Source organism: Nicotiana tabacum, unplaced genomic scaffold (genome assembly GCF_000715075.1).
Source record: "Nicotiana tabacum cultivar K326 unplaced genomic scaffold, ASM71507v2 Un00048, whole genome shotgun sequence".
Classification (NCBI taxonomy): Eukaryota; Viridiplantae; Streptophyta; class Magnoliopsida; order Solanales; family Solanaceae; genus Nicotiana; species Nicotiana tabacum.
The window spans coordinates 202,539-208,394 of NW_027438286.1; the positions used below are offsets into that span (position 1 = coordinate 202,539).

At 35.4% G+C, this 5,856-nt stretch overlaps 1 long non-coding RNA gene across 1 annotated transcript; it reads left to right on the forward strand.

The window, feature by feature from the left end:
• The first annotated feature begins 3,182 nt into the window (after window positions 1-3,182).
• On the forward strand, window positions 3,183-5,586 carry LOC107784222 (uncharacterized). The gene is made up of 3 exons (XR_001647649.2): window positions 3,183-3,399; window positions 4,785-4,874; window positions 5,105-5,586. It is a non-coding gene; the product is annotated as an uncharacterized LOC107784222 (long non-coding RNA).
• The last annotated feature ends 270 nt before the right edge of the window (window positions 5,587-5,856 follow it).

The window sequence follows — 5,856 nt, forward strand, 5'->3', positions numbered from 1 at the left end:
TACTTATGCGGTTACCTGTTATTACCTTATTTGGACGAATGTTTGATTAATAATTTGTGCTACTTCCCTTAACTTAACCTTACTGGCCTAATTTTATGTTCTGATTATTAAATTCGGCTTCTAATTGATTTTGGAAATAGTTATTACCTCATTTAACCTAGTACTTGACTACTGATTGATTCCATATAAGATTTTCCTCAAATTAAGTGATACTAGAATAACTTTACTCGATTCTGTCTTGTTAATTGATTCATGCCGACCTTAATTGATTGTTAAGTTATTTTCATACCTTATTTGGGTAGTACTGGTTCATTACCTTATTTGTTTCCTTCATTGGGTGCTATTTAAACCCCCTTCCTCACTTCCTTTACAACAACTGGACAACTCTCGAACTCTCTGTTCTTACAAAAACTTAAGCTCTCTCTTTATTCTCTTATTCTGATTTCTGCAATAAGTGGCTATTATTTGGCTGGCTGAAAGCCAAGGACAAACTCTCTAGAATTTAACTGTTATTGCATTCTTACTTGCTTTCTTCTCAACTGGTATGCCTTAGCTCTTACTATTTTGTTCTCTATACTTTATTCAATTAGTCTGTTTCAATCTTCAGCATGACTCTGCTTTCTATATGACTACATGATCCCATTTAGTAATAATGTTAAACTAAGTTGCTTCAAATAATGTGACCCCTTTTCCTAAGTTAGTTTTAATGTTTAGTCTTTTTTCTTTCTAAACCTTGCCAGATACTGTAAGCATGTAATCAAATATGTTTGTGGTTTAATTTATAGGTCCAATCTATTTCTGTCTCTGTGTTTAAGCCATGATTGCTTTAGTATTTAGCCTAATCAAATGCCAATTTGTTTGAACTATGTGCTGAACATGAACTTTGTTTGTTTTGTTGGTACAATATTGTCTGTAACTCTGTATTCTGAATTTGCTTGCTTTTGAAAGTAAACTATTTTAAAGATTTGCCCCTTACCCTTTATGCATTGGTTTTCAAACTCCTACTCATAGTCATTTAGGTTCTCACCACCCCTAGTGTAAGCACTTCCTAGGGTCCCTGAGACTCCTCTGAACTCTGACACACTGGGGGCTGATTTTCCAATCTTTTATGAACTCTTTTTGTGTGGTTCTGGTGTGAGCATTGCTCGGGGTCCCTGAGGCTCTTTGGGAACTTTGATACATTGGAAGCCTAATTTTATATACCATAGATGGATCACTATTATGCTCCAGATCTGTTATGTTTGAAGGCCTGGTTCCCAGATTTAGATTGGGCCTACGAAGGCTCCCTATAGTGTAATCGTTACTATTATGTAATTCATTCATTCTGGGCTATAATCTCTGTAATAACATATTTGGGGTTTATTAGTAAAAGTTGGGAGGGTTTCTTATACCTTTGTTAAATCTGGGTAGAAATCCTGCTTATATGTTTAATTATGTTAATTGAATTACGTGAATGCTAGACTGTGTTTGAGATCCTGCCTATAGGATTTTTCTAATTCTGTGCTTGCATGCTAGAAATCCTGCTCAATAGGACTTTTCACTTGATTCTGCATTAGAAATCCTGTTCATAGGATCTGTACATATTTTCAACCCAATGTGCATTATTGACCATATCTATAAGACTTTTATTGATTATCTTTCACGATAATCTGTTAATTTCTGTCCTAATACGATTAATAGATATCATGCCTATAGGAATAAAAATCAGTTTCAACCCTAGAAATCATGCTTATAGGATTTAAAACTAATAGATATCATGCATATAGGGTGAAATCAGTTCTGAAACTTAGAAATCTTGTCTGTAGTAGTTTAAACCAACCCCGCAATTAGAAATCATGCCTATAGGGGTTTAAATCAAGTCAGCAATTAGAAATCATGCCTATAGGGGGTTTAAATCAAGTCAGCAATTAGAAATCATGCCTATAGGGGTTTAAATCAAGTCAGTATTTAGAAATCATGCATATAAGGTTTAAATTAATTCAGCAATTAGAAAGTATGCCTATAGGATTTTAAAAGGAATAAAACTTGTCTTTATAAGTTAAAATTAATGCTACACATAGAAACCATGTTTATAGGTCTGTAATTACAAGTTCATATAAAACATGCCTACAGGATTCAGTTAACCGCTTCTGAATTCAATCGCTCTTGTTAATCACTTAGGCAACGTATCTGTAGGACTTACTAATGATTCTGGGTTTAAAACTATGACATACTACTGCCTGAAATGTCCAGATCCATGCTGAATAAAATCAGTAGGCAAACAAATAGGTCTCAATGCTCGCCTTAATAAAATTGTCTTTACACTCTATTTTATCACATAGATATCCTGCTTGTTGGATTCCAAAGTTAATAAAGTTTGTTGATTCCATTGCGTGCTTTTGTTGCCTATGTGTGGAGGTCAATGTGAGCCCATACTTGCTTTATTTGAAAGTCCTACTTGTTTTTGTTTGGCACCTAAATTTCACATTCTTAAGCAATATAGGATTCGTCTAGAACTATCCTTAATAGAGGTCCTATTACCTCCAGGGCCATAGGTAAGGGACTGGTAATGTACGCATAGGGTATGGTTTAGAATTAACTAGTGCACTTTAGGTAACAACTTAAGGATAGTAATTGGGTAGTAAAGGATATGATAGCCCGTGCGCTAATGCTATAAGTAACACCCCAACTTGAGGGAGTTACAAAGCATTACATGGAATGATCCTGTTAGCTAAAAAACTTAGGACCCCCTATACCCTGTTTAAATAAATTAAATATTGTATTTGCCCAAATTATTTTCTCCCCTTTAGACTAATTTGCTTAAATTAATTTCGATTAGGACCACCGTTGTGGTCCTCGAGGGTTACCTAACACCTTCCCCTCAAGGTAGTTTCGAACCTTTACCCGATCTCTAGTGATGTAAACTGGTTATATGAGTTATTTTCTCTAGGTGCCCTAACATACACTACAAGAAATCAGACTTATTGTGGCAATATTTAGTGGCGACTTGATTTATTGCAGCAAAAGCTAGACTTTTTGTGGCGACTATAATTATTGCAACAGAAGGTAAACTTTTAGTGGCGAGTTTTCAAAGGTCGCTCCTAATACGTGAAGCTAAACACTAAATTTTTCTTTCCCGCTAAGACCGAAGTTTTGGCTTTGAGAGTTATGTAGCGACTTTTTATACTGTCACCTCTGAAGGCCTTTTTGTGGCGAGTCAGTCGCCTCTAACACTAATAAAAGCTTTTAAGAAAAACCACTCTTATTAAATGAAAAAAGAAGCACACACTGATCTATAGAAAATTATCCCTCTCAATTTCCTCTTTGCTTAAATCTCTCAATTCGAACCGCTCAAATCACAAATTGTGATCCATCTGATAGCAACACAAAATCCCTAATCAGAAATCGTGACTCCATCAGGTACATGCTCCTATCTCAAACTCAAATCCCTTTTCGATGGTATATACAATTTGCGAGACTGATAATTTCAATGCTTTCACATATTTCACCTATAATTTTTGTGACCCAGTTAAAATCTATATAAGAAATTCATACAGTAATAGTCTATGGTGAGGAGTCAGTGGGGGTTCCGAGCTTTTAGTCTGATGCTGAACTTCTCTTGGCCTCCGAAAAAATTGAGTAGTAAACTATTTTTGATTCGCGGTCTTGCCAGCATCTAGTCTCTCGCTCTCTCTTTCTCTAACGAAATCGAGTAGTAATTTTGTGTTAATTATAAAAGTTGGGTTGTTCTTTTCTTAGTAGAAGAAGCACAAACTTTCATAGTATTTGGGTATTTATTGTTTATTAATTTTTGGGTTATTGAGGGATATTGAGGGATTGGAGATGAGAGATGATATTATCGAATACAAGAGATTGATACTTTGTTATAGTATGCTAGTAACTGGGTTTCTATTATAACACTCTTTTTGAGAAGCAAAGTCAGACTGCATGAGCTGGATGGGAATTGGAGAAGGGAGAATGGTGATGTTCAGGGAATGGAGATGAGGGATGATATCATCGTATACGAGAGAATGATACTTTGTTAGAGTGACAACCAGTTATACCTTAGTCCATTATTTTGGAACGATTAGTGATGTTAAGGGGGAATATTCCTGGGGGAGAGAGGGTAGCAAATTAGCAGTGTTGTAAAGTCATTTCTCTTTCATATTTTCATTTGGTGTAAGGAGAAAATGCCTGTATGCATAGATGTTTCATGCAACGTGTTAGAAGATGGTTGCTTAGCTACTTATTGACATTGCAATTATTTTGGTACTACCTTGGTGCAATATCAATGATAAGAATTTGATTTATCAAAAAGATTTTAACACTCTTCCTCCGATAAGGAGATCCTACAACCAAAGAGAGATTGTTCTTATAGTTGTGGTTCTTTTTATTGTCGATTTTAGGAGTTGTAAAGTACTTGTAAATGCCACAAATTGCATTTGTGTTTTGCAAGACCTTTTAGATATTTTTCTGCACAGTGTGCTCTGAAGTAGTACTCGTAATTCAATTTAAGTTCTTTCAAAATGGGTATTCTCTACCTAGTGTTGTTTTCTCTTCCTCCCAGCAATGAGTAAAGGAATACATTTCAGCATCTCCACGGATCACCTTCTGTTTCGCTTGAAATGCATCATCATCTCAGGATATCTCATATCCTTTTCTGTTGTTTGATCTTTTTTTCTTTGTCAGTTTGATACTTTTGTAATATCCAACTGCATCATTATATTTTGTGCATTGCTCTATTTTACTTCATACAATAAAGGATAATAATGCTTGATGTTGTAATCTTGGGTGCTGCAAAACAGATCCATGAAATGGCAATGGTCTCTGCGGTCCAAGAAGCTCAGAAGGATAACCTAAAAAATTTTAATGATTACATGATGAAAGTTCTGGAGGTTAGTTGCCCTGCTGCTTTTTATATGGTTATCTTCTTTGTGGTGTGAGTTGCTAACATCACAACTCACATATTTTGATTCTTATCAGAATTTAGCTTCTTAAGTTCGACATGAAAAGGCCATATTACTTTTATTATTTCTTTTCTATCTAGATTTTAATATGTATATGTTTGGTTCCTTTGTCTTTTATGCTTATTTAAAGTCTAGTTGCATTGTGGACTTTGTTACAGAACGAGTGGAAGAAGGAAAAAGGGGACTTCCTCCGGAGCCTAAGCTGAATTTCTGCCTTACCTAGGACCAATATCAGTGAATCAAGCCCTTTAGGTGGTCGTTAGGGGCAAATAGCATCTTTGACATATAGCCCTCAGATTTCTTCTGGTCCAGCTAGTGTGGAGTCTGTACCATTAGCCAATAGGCCATCGTTGAGAAAAAAGCTGCTGCATATGGAGAAGTTGTCAAGAATCTCAATAGTGCAAGAGAGCGTAGTTTTCCCTTCAAAGTAAGTTCCCCAGCTTGGCTCTTCATGGCTTGGTTCCTCCTTCCTGCGAAGCCAGTATATTTCTTCTATTTAGTTTTTGTGATTATATCTTGTATTGATTTATTATGTAATTAGAGAACTAAGATGTCAATTATTACACCTAATTAAAAGAACATGAAGATTGTTACCTGGGGCTTGAAACGGAATAGTTGCAAAGTACTTGGATTCTAAGAATTCTGTCCTGTCATCTAACAAAAGTCAAAGGGAAAGATGTACTTGAATTGTTTATGTTGTAGTTTCCTGTGGACAAATAAGAGTAGTATATTAGAAAAAAACATGCATGAAAGGTGAAAAACTGAGACAAGATTGAACTACCGTAGTACACAAGACGCAGTGTCATACTCTCTGCTTGCTCATCAAAAAAATAAAAAATGATATGCTCTGCCTGTCCTACTTCATATGATGATGCTGTTACTATTTGAAGAGGCATAACTTTTATTAAAT